The following is a 14,875-nucleotide window of genomic DNA, read 5'->3' on the forward strand; positions in this document are numbered from 1 at the left end:
AGTAACCAATTTTATCAAACTTCTTATACTGAACTCGCGTTATTTATTGAAACACTTGGATAAACTGAACACAAAAATATATTTAAATAATTACAATTCATAGGTCATCGCTGTTACGACGATATTTTCAGACTGCCATGGTTACATACATTTCAAATTATTCTATTTTACTGTGACGTGGTTCTAAAACCAAATAGAAAATAATACATGAAAACTAAACGATAAATAAAACCTTTTTGTAATGCGGAGCAGAATACGTCACACTTCTTCTATTTAAATGTATTAAACTTTGGTATTTTTTGTAGAACTAAAACTACGGTATAAGTGCGGAAAGTAGGTATTCGCATGTCTACAGTACGTCTCGTTTTTCAGCACATATGGCCCTTTAAACTTTCGGCATAGGCACAGAAAGTGGTCATTCGCGCACTAGTGCGGGAAAGTAATAGCACCATACTTATGTACTGTAAACATTATATTGTTACTTTCTGTTCTATGTATATAAATGTTGCTATGTATTTTTCATTACTATACAGGGTGTTTATTTAGTCACCTGCAATAATTTAGGGGCTGAATATATATGTCGTATTGACCAACTTTTAGTATGGGACCAATCAAGGAATCGCGAAAAAAAATATCTTTCCCATAGAAAATGTAACCCCAGACACAATTAGGTTGCGTTGTTTTATCACAGAGTCCCCGTGGCCATCGTATGATCAGATCTATCATCAGATCAGCTCGATGGTACCATAATATTGCATTGTCACCCGACTTACATTTGTATGAAAAATTTCAGCTCAATCGGAAACCGGGAAGTGGGTCAAATTTAGCTTCCAAGATTTGACCCACATAAATGACGCATATACCGAGTGTGGCCTGTAACACATGCAAATAATTAAAATATAGACAGTACTCCTCAAACGATGACATTTTTTTAACAACAATTAAAAATTATTAAGTCTTTATACTTGCTATTTTTCAAACATATTTAATATTACCTTTAATGAACGCCATTATCTTTGTACTTGAAGTTGCTTGTCATGCCTTAAACATAACAAAACTCGCAATACATCGCGTCTTAGAATAAACTTTAAAGTGTACTAAAAATTAAACACAAGTTATTTTTAAAAGTCGCTGGACAAATGTTGCTCAGTTTCAGGAGTACAGCCTACAGATTAATTTTTTGCTCCTGTTACGCCACACCCGGTATACCTACTTGCATACTCACAGGGCAAGTTAAATAAAAGCTTGTAATGACTGATGGTAGTAATCTAGCTAGTACTTATGTATCTAATGATTAGCAATCAAACTGGTTAGTTGACAGACATGATTTAAATGCATCAGCTAGTGCTAGAGTTTCCTAGGCTTGTATAGGCACCTACGAGACTGGATTCTTTAGTTCACACCTACGTGTTTAGAACTACTATCAGGCTGTGTTATTCAATACTAACGAGTGTATCACCTCAGGCATACAGGTTCCATTTTTCATATATACTCGTAAGTAAGTATACAAACATTTGTCCTACAGAAATTCGTTCGTGTCCGTGGTTCCCGTTTCGGCAGTTTTCGATATAAAAATCATGTTTCGGTCGAAGATTTGGTTTGGGTTAAAACTGCCGAACCGTTCAGCCGCGCCGAATCAGTTTTTTTTAGTGTTCGACCAAAGTTTCGGTTTCGGCAGGTTCCGGCATAAAAATCGCGTTTCGGCAAAAAATCCCTAACTATAGGTCTGCTCATAATATTTAAAGAGTTCCCTAAATAGGATCACATCATCAGATAATGACCTGATGAGATGACAATGGGGCAAAATGTGAAGATCCTTGTAGAGAAACTAATATTTTCCATATCGGCCCGGCTGCCGAGAATTTAGGACATTCGCATGAGAATCTCTTCCTTTCTGAAGTCGGTTAAAAAGGGTTCCCCGTAACATCCGACACCGAGGGCGCAGATAATTCATGACATCTAAACACAAGTGCTTTAAAAGCGTGCGACACTTCTCGACGCAATTTCACCGCAATTTCACCACTCGCTAAGAGATGTCGCTAATGTGTGACGCAGCGCCATCTAGTCTTCATCAAAGCTAACTTATCTTTACACCTGTAGTGGACTCTATTTCAGGGTGTTACAAGACATTTTTCAAAATTTTGTGCCGTGGTAAGTTTGTAGGCATGTTACTTTGCAAAGTTATTTAGACATGTCTAGAGGACTCTATCGCAATGGGTTAGAGGTGGTTACAGAATGTTTTGTTGTGTGGTTCGCTAGTAGGCTTACTAGTTTGGAGAGCACTTGAGTTGCAGCCTGTGACATCCATTACAATAATGATGTCTTTGATTTAGGGCTGTCAAAATGTTTAATTCGACATTATTTAATGATATTTGGAAATGAGACTTACGGGAGAAACTCATGTAGGTACGTTGCGTCTATCCAAAATATCAATTCTGTCTGGTCCCAACAGAGCGCACTGAAGGCTAATTCAGATAAAATGTAGGTAACGAGTACTGCAGTAGCTGCATGGTTCCATTTTTATCATTTGTCACTATGCCCATCACTTTCCCACTTACTTACTTACTTGTTAGAACGTGACAGGTATGGTGACAAATGATAAAGAGCCTACCATCTTAGCTCTACAGGTTTAAGCTTGGGTGGATAACAGTATTTTTACATAGTATTAGGCCAATAACAGTTATCCGTTGGGTGCAAAATAATATACAAATATATTATTAGTAAAACAAAGTAAGTAATATTTAAAGTGAAACTGTGCAAGCCCACAGTAACAGTACGTGATAATCAACATGAAAAAGGTAGGTACACATGCTTGCATAAAGTTAATAGGTGTGCATTAACGTTAATAGTTGTTTTAATTTATTTATATTGCACTTGTAAATAATTTAAGTGATCACTTAATACAAATTAAATCAAACAAATAAACAACAAAAGGGGAAGGAAGGAAGGGGCTTAATGCAAACAAAGCCGCCTACATAAGCTAGTTGCAAGTTATGCTGCAGAGGCAGCCCTACGCAACTGGGTCTCGTTTAGTGTCAGCCGTGTACAACTGAGGACAGTGCGAAAGCATTTCGAGACGCCAAATGTACTTACTGTACTTGCGTCTTTTCACAATTTTTATACTTTTGTCATATGATACGATGGTGGCAAAGAAGCGTCAATCTGTCGCTATAGCTGGTCTTTTTCTCACCAGGGTGCCTAGCCAAGGTGACAATCGCTTGAGCTATGACAGCAAAACGCTTTGTCTCTCTACCACTCTTGCATATTAGTGCGACAGTGGCAGTTGCGTTTCGTTCGCTACGGAGCGTAAATGATTGGACGACTGGTGACCACCCAGTGGTGACGAACCGGTGGTAAAAGGTGGGAATAACCTGGCTGGACGGTTTATTTTGGAGGCACGGCCAAGCCGCGGTTCCATCAAGACAAGATAAAGGGCACTTTCTATTCCTAATACCTTTTCTCGATCCTAAAGACTGTGAGGACTCGGCCGACTATTCTGATTATAATTACTACTTATTGTAAATAAATAAATAAATATTATAGGACATTATTACACAAATTGACTAAGTCCCACAGTAAGCTCAATAAGGCTTGTGTTGAGGGTACTTAGACAACGATATATATAATATATAAATATTTATAAATACTTAAATATATAGAAAACACCCATGACTCAGGAACAAATATCCATGCTCATCACACAAATACATGCCCTTACCAGGATTTGAACCCGGGACCATCAGCTTCGTAGGCAGGGTCACTACCCACTAGGCCAAACCGGTCGTCGGTATTGTATATTCAACATTCTTTTAATTTTCTTTTCCAAAGTCAGACCAAAATAAGTTGGCAGCGATTTTGACATAGACAGTACAAGTGTTATTTTAAACGTCAAACTATAAAATTATGACGTTTACTTAACACTTGCACAGGCTGAGCTGTCAAAATCGCTGCCAACTTAGCTTGGTCTGACTCTATACGCCGCGACACAATACTAAATAAGTTTTTGGCAATAATTTCATTTTTGGTACAAGCTTTTATCGCTGACTGTACTTTTTGTCCACAGGCAACTAATACTCATCGAGACAATTCTAAAAACCCCAAACACGTTCCAGTTCCTATGGCTACCTCCCGTCTCCATCATCAGATCAGCTTGATGGTACTATAATATTGCATTGTCACCCGACTTACATATGTATGCAAATTTTCAGCTTCATCGGAAACCGGGAAGTGGGTCAAATTTAACTTGCAAGATTTGTCCCATATATACTAACAGGGCAAGTTAAATAAAAGCTTGTAAAAAAACACTTCTCTGCAAACGTAGGTATTCTATTTACAAAATACTTATACCTACCTATACGAAAAACGATGTTTCTCATCGTTTAAATAATGTAAAAATTATCATCAATCACCATGATAATTATCAACATTTTTCCTATTTCCCGTGGAAAGCCCGGGGCAAAACGTGACCAACTTTAATGAGAAATTAAAAGGAAAAATTGAAATCACCGGGCGTTAATGAAAAATTAAAAAGTGGACGGAAACGGAAGGCGGCCATGTTTCACGGCACCTAATGGCCTTAATTACAGCGTGAAAGAATACTTTATGGTTTTAATCGAGTTATGGTCTGAAAAAAAAATACAACACGAAATTGTTTGTGACTTCAATTTCGGAAGATCGTGAGATTCAGGAGCTATCTGAGTTAATTACGTTGCCTATTCGAGTCGTCAAAGTACTATTATAATCGTTTGTTCCTATTCGTAATTTTTTCGTCATTTGTGTTTGTTAATAATAGTACATTACTATTACGGGAAACGAAGGGTTGCAGGCCAAGTAGATATCAAGTAGATAATATATTATATAGACTGTCGAGCGCTGCGAGGTCGATAGGGATACGCGGCCGGCAACCCCGGTTCTCGCCGAGATTTGTATAGTGTTTTTCTCAAACTTGCAATGTAATAATAATAAAAATATGATGATGATGATGATTGTTACATGTCCTTATGTGATAGTTTAATCGGTGCGTGAAGTTGCTAATAGGGGAACAAAAATTTGATTATTTTTCCGCTACGACGCACGGTTTAGGAGATACAGCCCTAAAAAAAATTATTTTTTCTTCACCAGGAATAGTTATTTAGTCGTGCACAAATCTTTATAGGGCTGTATCTCCTAAACCGTGCGTCGTAGCGCAAAAATAATAAAATTTCCGTTCTCCTTTCAACAACCTGCAAGTAATACGCGTTGATGATAGAAAGAGTGCAACGCAAATTCGTACGTTTCCTATACAAGCGGTGCTATGAATACTACCCAACTCTTTTTCCATCACCTTTTGTCGCTGGTATGGTCGGTTTGGATACCCTTGAGCTACGCCGAAACATTGCAATTCTGTACCACTACTGCTTGCTCTTGCGCCATAGGGTGGACAATCCACTTGTTCTGAGTAGGCTTAGTTTATTTGTACCCGATAACTTCACAACCGCGGCAGGATGTAAGGGGAGACGCGCACGAAATCTATTTGCCATTACAGCCGGTAAAACTCGAACCCACCAAGCCTGCAATGCAACAGTTGTATAAGAAGGGTCAAAAAAGGCGAGTGGCGTGAGTTACAATGTGAGCCGGAGCCGAAGGCGTAGGCGAACATTGTAAAGGAATACGCCACGAGAATTTTTTGACCTACTTATACAACGTTGCATACGATATTTTTCCTACGAGTCAACAAAAATAAATCTTAATTTAGGTAAACAAATTACAGCAAAAGTATATAGCCAAGACGCGCGAGCATACCTTGTTACGCGCCCGGCCCGCCCCGGGCCGCGGCCGGCCGGTCGGCGACACCTCCTCGTAACTCATGAGGCCCTGGTACTTGCTACTTGCTAAATTAATTTTTTTGACAGTTTTTTCTCAATTTTGGCCACCGTAGCCTACGGAGACTAACAAGCAACGCTAAGCGGTCTTCGTAGTCTATGGGTGTTGCTATATTACGGGTGTCACATGCGTGTTTCTGACTTATGAAGTAATTATTTTTACTATGCAACCAAATGAATATTTTGTAAGTTGGCAGCAATGCACTTAGTTTAAAACTGTATTCGTTTTGGTTTTGTTAGGTTGGTAGCCATTAATCGCAGTAACGTTATAGCTTATAAAAGCACAAGAGCTTTTATGAGGAATAGACAATATTGACTTTTCTTGAAATCTTTTATGTATGTTCTTATATTCGTGTTAATGAATGCATAAATGACAGATAACAGTAGAGGAGTAGGAAAAACTGTTAAATGAGTTTCTGTCACAGATCCAGGACGCTGACGTATTTGCCGACAACATGCCACTTTTAAAATCAAAAATTGTCTTCTTTGCAAACCATCTAGTCCGCATATAAATAAGTACAATAAATATAAATTAATTATTTTAACTTAATTGTAATTTAATGTTATTTAGCTGTAACTTGACATATTTTAATTTCATTGTAATCTAATATTTACTTATTTGTATAATTTATAATTCCTATTTATTTATTAAGTTGACATTGTATGGGTACTATCTTGTGAGCGTTTTGGGGTCAACTGTAAGCCCGAAAGAGTTTGTTACAAATAAAATAATAATAATAAACCTAAAAAAGAAAAAAAAAGAGAAAAAAAATCTGCTGTTGAGACTTTTCATGGATACAGAATTACAGACGCCATGTTTACATTAATATAAAAATAACTTCCCAGCCCAGGGCTTCAATTTTGTGCGAAATTCCTTTACAGTTCTATCGAGTTGCTCCGCCTGAGACGTGATACTTTGAAGAAAAGTGTAGGTATATATTACAAGCCAAAATTTAACATATTAAATGCTGCTGGGTAGCATCTACCTATTCCTCTACACATCTACCTATTCTCTGTATACACCACAAGTAACATAACTAATATCAAGTAGGTATATTTGCGAAAAGCCCCGGAACTTTAAGCCAGGGACACGCGCCATAAATGCGACACGTTCGCTAAACTAAATTGGTAAAAGGATTTCGCAGTTTGGGGGAGCATAAAGAGCACATGTGGATTGTAGATGAAGTAACATTGGGCGAAGAATATTGTAACGCGGGTTTAGTAATAACGAATTTTGTTCTAAAAACAAAGAAAAAATACGTCGAAAAAAAAAACAGAAATTCTTGTTGGTCTTAGGAGCAAAATGGGGACTACGTTTGTATAAATAAATAAATAAATATTATAGGACATTATTACACAAATTGACTAAGTCCCACAGTAAGCTCAATAAGGCTTGTATTGAGGGTACTTAGACAACGATATATATACTCGTAATATATAATTATGTATAAATACTTAAATACATAGAAAACACCCATGACTCAGGAACAAATATCCATACTCTTCACACAAATAAATGCCCTTACCAGGATTTGAACCCGGGACCATCAGCTTCGTAGGCAGGGTCACTACCCACTAGGCTATATCGGTCGTCGGTATAGAAATTGGAGTTCACGTCCTTAGCTTTCAGGAGCAGAAGAACCATTTTTAGGGTTCCGTAGTTTTGTTTTTCGGTGTGCTGTGTAATAATTGTAATATAAAATAGAATCCTAACATCAATAGTCGACATAGACAGTAAATTCAAGATATCCCTATTGTTAACTTAGATATTTTCAATTCCTGTATGGATTTCTTTTTGAACTTCTTAGCCATCTTGACGGCGAAATCGTTACGAGATTGTTTTTTTATGTACATACATACATACATACATATAATCACGCCTATTTCCCGAAGGGGTAGGCAGAGACCACGGATTTCCACTTGCTACGATCCTGACATACCTCTTTCGCTTTTTTATGTTTGTATGTTTTTTTTTTTTTTATGTTTTGCTCATTAATGATTTTTAAAGTCTAATATTGATAGTTTTACGAGATTAAGTACGTGAAGTGTAGCTAATGAAACATTTGTCTTGAATCGCGTTTAACAGTTATTTAACACTAGGCAATTCATCGTAGCTATATGTTAAGTCCAGATATTACTTTACTAAAAGCAACTACCGACGTCATGCTCTACGAGCAGTACGAGCACACGTTGACATTAGTGAAAACATCATAAATTTGATAGAAGCCATTTTTAGGGTTCCGTATAGTCAACTAGGAACCCTTATAGTTTCGCCATGTCCGTCTGTCTGTCTGTCTGTCCGAGGCTACGTAGTCGTTAGTGCTAGAAAGCTGAAATTTGGTATGGATATATAAATCAATAAATCCGACAAAGTCGTGCAATAAAATCTAAACATTTTTTTTAGGGTACCTCCCCTACACGTAAAGTGGGGGTGAATTTTTTTTTTTTGCTTCAAGCCTACAGTGTGGGATATCGTTGGAAAGGTATTTTAAAACTAATAGGGGTCTTCAACAATTTTTTTTTGATAAAGTGAATATATTCGGAGATAATCGATCCGAAAGAAACAAAAATGTGTCCCCCCCTCTAACTTTTGAACCATAGGTCCAAAAAATAAAATAAAAAATCGTGAAAGACATTAAATGAAAATTATAGCGGATATGATCAGTTTAGCTGTTTTTGAGTTATCGCTAAAAGTTTCCCCTTCATAGTAAAAACTCGTACATCCACAGTTCATCCCTTGGTTAACAATCTACTATACTTTAAGCTCCAGTTTAGCTTATTGTGACGGAAGAGTAACTACGGAACCCTACTCTGAGCATGGCCCGACATGCTCTTGGCTGATTTATTAAAAGAAAAAGCACAATTCCCGTATGCATGTACTAAACGGTGCATCACTAGTTCTGTCACAAACGAAAACACATTTTTTTTCGTTCTTTTTTTTATCGTGACAGCGTTGTTTCCGCGAGTGTCAAATTTTAAAACGATAAAGTTGGATTCACGCGTGGGGCGCCATTGTCGCACTAAAGGGTTTTTTCGAGTGTACTTTTCAATTTGCCACCACCCTCCGCCGTCGAACAGGGATTATGTGGAGTTGTGAGGATTTATGAATTTTCACATACCTTAATACTTTGTAAGTTTCTGCGCCTATTTCCGCTAATTCTAAGAATCTTTTCCCTTTATAAATAATAGTTAAATAAATAATGAGCCGCTCACACCGGTGTTGCCCTTAAGCCAACTTAGATGTCGCTTTTTCTGGGGGCCCATCTTGTGGGGGCCCATCTTGTGGGGGCGAGTCACTGTCTGCCGGAAATAAACTTGCATACCGTTTTATTAGGCAGACGTCAAGTTTTTTATCCCATAGCCCAGTACTTAGTCTATCGCTTTCACCCAATAACCTAGTTCATTTTAGATTCCATCAACTCTCAATGGTTCTTACACCCTGGCGGGTGCAGAAGACTTACCGCGAACCACGTTCGACGTGTTGCCTCTCTGTCGCACTTGTAAATTCGTACGTAAGTGTGACAGGGTCGAACGTGGTTCGCGGTAGGCCATCTGCTTCTGCGTGCGTCCTAAGACACGGGTAAGGGCAGCATCTGCTTGGTCATTAAAGTTTCATTAAAGTAACAACAGTTAAAGTCTATGTGTTCGCTTCGGCTCCGCGCACGCCTCCCAAAGGTCCGGAATACCATTGTTCCGTGATGGGAAAACATACAAATAAATAAATATTATAGCACAAACTTTCATAAACAGACTTAGTTCAGAAAAAAATTTATATACCTACCGTACCTTGTCGCTGTGACAAAGTAAGAAACGGTACTGAAATTAAGTGCCTTGACCGCACGCAACGCAACGCAAGCAAGCTCGGCTCTCCATACAAACGTAGTTACGCTTTCATTTTAAAACGACTAGCTAGATTGCTCTGAAACTTTGTACTTACAATAGCATAAGGTATATCTACGCCTGTTATTAGTTTATGTAGCTTCTAGTTAGCTTAAGGGGGGGGGGGGGGTACGAAGGGGGGGGGGTACGAACAATATCTTAGTGCCCCGCTTGTCTCGCCTGCACGTGGTCCTCCTGCTGTTTAACGGAAGAGATAGCAATAGAGAAGGAAAACTTGAAACAAACCCGGCTCGGTGCCAGCCGTTATGCACCTGCAGCCGATCCGACTCCGCGCGTATCGACTTGTCTTTCCCGCGGACCCAGTCGGTGAGGTCGAGAGAGAGTCACAGGTCTTGGGCAGCCCTGTGTCTCTTCGCTTGTGTCCCAGGCGATGCAGTGTCTGTGGAGAGGTCACTTCACCCACGACGGCTTTGCCGCGTGGAAAACAACACGGGGAGTGGCAGTGACCAGTTATAAGTCCAAACGTATAGGCGTAAGTTAGGACGCTAGGGGTCACTCCTGACAGTGGGAGGGTCCATCGTAGGCCCACTGATCAGTTACCGCCCGCTTAAGCCGGGCAGCCCCCGGTCAGTTAGGTACTGATCCGCCTCGGTGCCGGTCTGTTCCTTTTGGGTGTGGGGAGCACTAGCCTTCAACTAGACGATCGGTGTCGTAACATGCTTCACCTGCTGAACAACGGTCTAAAACAAAAAATACTACAACTCGCTTATCCATGCGCATTGCGACATGGAATGTCCGTACCATGAGGACAGGCCTTCCGGACACCGTGGGAGGCTCTAGTAACAGCAACGCATGCGACCTGCGTAAGACTGCTGTAATCAGCATGGAATTACATAGGCTAAATATATCAATAGCAGCCCTGCAAGAAACCAGGCTACCTGATGAAGGTTCACTGCGTGAGGCACAATACACCTTCTTTTGGAGGGGTAAGGGGACTGATGCTGTTCGTGAGCACGGTGTTGGCTTCGCCGTTCGCAGCGATCTGCTTAAAGCAATCGAAAAGCCTCTTGGGGTCTCTGAGCGTATCATGATGTTGCGAGTTAACACAAACAGCGGCTACATTACACTTATCTCCGCGTACGCTCCAACACTAACATCAGCGGATGAGGCCAAGGACCGATTTTACGAGCAGCTCCATGAAACTGTGCGTAGGGTAAAATCTTCCGATCGCTTGTACGTATTAGGCGATTTTAATGCTAGAGTCGGTCAAGACCGTGTTCCGTGGCTTGATTGTATTGGTGAACACGGTACCTATTGGTAAACAAAACGAAAATGGTCAGCGCTTGCTAGAGTTTTGTTCTAGGAACCTACTGTGCGTCACCAATACATACTTTAAGGGCAAACTATCTCGCCAAGTTTCATGGAAACACCCTCGCTCGGGTCATTGGCATCAGCTGGACATGATCCTCTCCAGAAGGAGACACCTCCGCGAGACACTCCACACCAGAACTTTTCACAGTGCAGAATGTGACACCGATCACTCCTTGGTAGTGGCGCGTGTTGCCTTCACTCACAAGAAAATCCATTCGTCCAGACCTTCTGGTAAGAAGAAACTTAATGTTTTTAATACCAGAAATGACGAACTGGTCAGTAAATTTGAGGAGTTGGTAAGAAGCGCGCAGTCAACCTGGAGTGAGAATGCACAAGCAGATGACACGTGGAGGAGTGTCAGATCGTTGCTGACGGACACTGCGGGCTCAGTTTTCGGCTATCGGGAAATAAAAACCCAGGATTGGTTTGCTGAAAATGCAGAGCATTTAAAACCTTTGGTCGACTACAAGCGCGAAGCTGCACTAAAACACCGCATGAGACCTACACCGGAAACTCGGGAAAACCTTAAAAACGCCACGTCGACGTTGCAGCGCAATGCACGACACTTCGCAAACGTGTACTGGACGAATGTGTGCACAAATATCCAAAAGTGCGTCGACGCCGGTAACTTCAGCGGTGTTTATTCGGGCATCAAGCAGGTTCTAGGTCCTGTGCCTAAAAAGACAGCCCCTCTCAAAGAAGTGGATGGCACTATCATAACTGATAGCTGCCGTCAACTCAAGCGATGGGTGGAACATTACACCGAACTCTATTCGAATCCAATTGCTATTGACTCAATGGCCTTAGTACATACGCCAAAGCTAGCAACTTGGTTCGAACTAGATGTACCACCCTCTGTAGAGGAATTTCATAAGGCTATAAAGCAGCTGAAACGTGGAAAGAGTCCAGGCAATGACGGTACTCAAGCCGACATCATAAGGCTCGAGTGTGTGGGTCCGATTCTGCATAGTCTGTTGCGGAAATGCTGGGAGGAGGGAAAATTCCCACAGGATATGCGCGATGCTAATATCGTCACACTTTACAAAGGGAGGGGAGACCGCGGTGATTGCAACAATTACCGAGGCATTTCCCTCCTTAGTATCGTGGGCAAGTTATTCGGTCGGGTAGTACTATCAAGACTACAGCAACTTGGCGATCGCGTATATCCCGAAAGTCAGTGTGGATTCCGTGCCCAGCGTTCCACAACGGATATGATCTTTACACTTCGGCAAATCCAAGAAAAATGTAGAGAACAGAAAACACCTTTGGTTGTCGCATTCGTTGACCTAAATAAGGCCTTCGACACAGTTAGCCGAGAAGGGCTTTATTCTGTATTGGAACACATCGGATGCCCACCAAATCTCGTGAATCTTGTGAAGTCCTTTCACGAAGGTATGCAAGGTGCAGTGGTGTTCGACGGTACCGTGTCTGACCCGTTCCCTATGCGTCGAGGCGTTCGGCAAGGCTGCGTACTGGCCCCTACCCTGTTTGGTATATTCTTCTCGTTGCTGCTAAAAACTGCTTTCGGTGACGACCAACAGGGTATCCATCTGCATACAAGGGCCGATGGGAAACTTTACAACGTTTCCCTTCTAAAGTCTAAGCGAAAACGAGACAATTTATTCGTTGACAACTTGCTCTTTGCTGACGACGCAGCCTTCATCGCCACATCACAGTTTGAGCTTCAAACTATTATGGACAAATTTTCTCGGGCCTGTGATCTGTTCTCTATGTCCATCAATCCCCGGAAAACTGTTGTATTGGCTCAAGGGTGTGCGGAAATACCGACGATCGTGTTGGATGGCGCCCCGCTGGAGTCAGTCGAAAAGTTTTGTTACCTCGGGTCGACGGTGACTAGTAATCTCTCACCGGATGCGGAAATCGACGTTCGAATCGGAAAAGCCGCGACGATGTTTGGGAAGTTGAGTACAAGAGTATGGCAAAATAAACATCTAACTAGGAAAACCAAGATGATCGTTTACCAAACGTGCATCCTGAGCATACTCTTGTATGGGGCTGAGACTTGGACATCGTACGCCAAGCACGTGCGTCGTCTCAACGCTTTCCACATGCGCTGCATCCGGAACATTTTAGATATAAATTGGAAGGACAAGGTTACGAACGAGAGGGTTCTGGAGATTGCTCAGCTACCCAGCCTCTTTGCGCTGCTAAAGCAGAGACGCTTACGTTGGCTGGGGCATGTGCATCGAATGCAACCTTCTCGTTTGCCGCGACGTGTTTTACTTGGCGCCATAGCTGATGCCAAGAGAAGCGTCGGTCGGCCTATGTTACGGCATAAGGACTGCGCCAAGCGAGACATGCACGCCTTCAACATCCCTGTTCATAAATGGGAGGAGCTTGCCGAGGACAGAGATAAGTGGCGCAAACTGGTGTTCGACGGACGTAAAATCCATGATGAGGCTTGGTTTAAGACACTTGCTAGTAAGCGAGCCAAGCGTCATCAGCCCGACACCTGTTCGCCACGGACATACTACACCTGCCTGGCTTGTGGTCGTGTTTGCCGCTCCCGTATTGGCCTACACAGCCATGAAAAGCGCTGCCGCCCTACCTGACACTGTTTGAATAGTCTGTAATAGACTCAAAGGCCAATGATGATATTAGTTTATGTAGCTTCAGATACCATAGTTACACAAATACGAATTTAAGTTTTTTCTCTACTTTGTTTGTTTTATATAAACTAATTACAGGCATAGATGTAACTCATGTCATTGTATGTGCATTTGCACATATTTTTATTTTAATGACACTTTTAACATAATATTAAAATCCAACACGTCGTTTTAAAATAAGACCGACCGAAACACCATCAAACATCAAACATTTATTTAGCAAATAGGCCACAGGGGCACTTTTACATGTCCATTTTTATAAACAATAAATAAAAATAAAAAAACAATTACAAATATCGAATCGATGAAATAATAAATACTTTATTAGAGATGTATACTGTCTCTAAATGTCAAATTACACAAAAAAAACATAAAATACTAAAATTCTTTAGAGATGTATAAGTCTCTAAGTGTCAGAGATAAAATATAAAAAAAGATATTAAATTATCCTTAGAGATGTAGAGGGTCGCCAAGGCTTGAATTCTTATATAAATAATTAAAACACAAAAAATTAAAACAGACAAGAACCGAATGAAATAGATAGATAGATAGATAGCATTTATTGGTAAAAAATAATATTTTACATGTCAAGTTAATTTCAAGTAGCAAAAAAAAAAATACATTAATTTTATTTAAAAGTAATTACATTACTAAAAATACATTTTATAAGTATTTACGTTTTGAGGTAAACCCATTGCACATATATTATTTAATGTAAGAATACTGGAAATAAAAGAAAATAAATGAGTTTAATATTAAGTACCTGTTCCTAATTCTATTCATAAGTGCTACTGACACATTTATAATATAGGGGCTATTGGGCGTTTATAAAAGATTTTTATTTTTTTAACGCTAACAAAAAATTGTATTTGCTTCTCCCAGTTTTTCTGTCCTTGGTCAAATCAAGTTCGTGTAATAGTGAAACACTTTTTTTTTCAATGGTCTGTTAAAACGTATGGGGTGCAGCGGAAATGAAACGGAACGCGCCGATGGAATCGTCCGAACTATTGTGGCCAGAAACTATTATATTATAACGAAACGCAACTGTCAACGTTGGCGGCGAATTTAGAAAAAATAATCATCGAATCAAAGAGGGAGCATGGACACCTGTGTTCGTTGACTGTGAAGTTTGGGAAATAACTATACAGAGTACTAACTATAGCCTGTATAGAT

The sequence above is a fragment of the Cydia pomonella genome, chromosome 17 (assembly GCF_033807575.1).
Source record: "Cydia pomonella isolate Wapato2018A chromosome 17, ilCydPomo1, whole genome shotgun sequence".
NCBI lineage: Eukaryota > Metazoa > Arthropoda > Insecta > Lepidoptera > Tortricidae > Cydia > Cydia pomonella.